Genomic DNA, 364 nt, shown 5'->3' with positions numbered 1-364 from the left:
GCTGTCGAAATGACAGTGATTGTAGCCGTGAGAAGAAGTGCTGTCCAAACAGATGTGGTCATGCCTGCGAGGATCCCGTTTTTCTTCCAGACTCCCAATAAGCCACAGCAAACATCTGCACTTCTTTTGTTTCTTCATTACAGATGTGCTGATTTAAAATTACAATTAGATTGAGACCATTTTTTAAAATTAAAAATCTAATAAATTGTTTATGCAAATATTTCTGCTTTAATAATGTCCCTCTTGCTACTGTAAGTTCTGTCCCCTTGATTTTGAAAACTGTAAAATAAAAACTTTTTATTTGTGTTCAGCTGAACATTTGCATGAGAGATTATGTTTTTTTTATTAGTCGTTAGCAACTGAG

This window comes from Austrofundulus limnaeus, unplaced genomic scaffold (genome assembly GCF_001266775.1).
Source record: "Austrofundulus limnaeus strain Quisiro unplaced genomic scaffold, Austrofundulus_limnaeus-1.0 Scaffold4136, whole genome shotgun sequence".
Taxonomy (NCBI): domain Eukaryota; kingdom Metazoa; phylum Chordata; class Actinopteri; order Cyprinodontiformes; family Rivulidae; genus Austrofundulus; species Austrofundulus limnaeus.
This window is presented reverse-complemented; position numbering follows the sequence as displayed.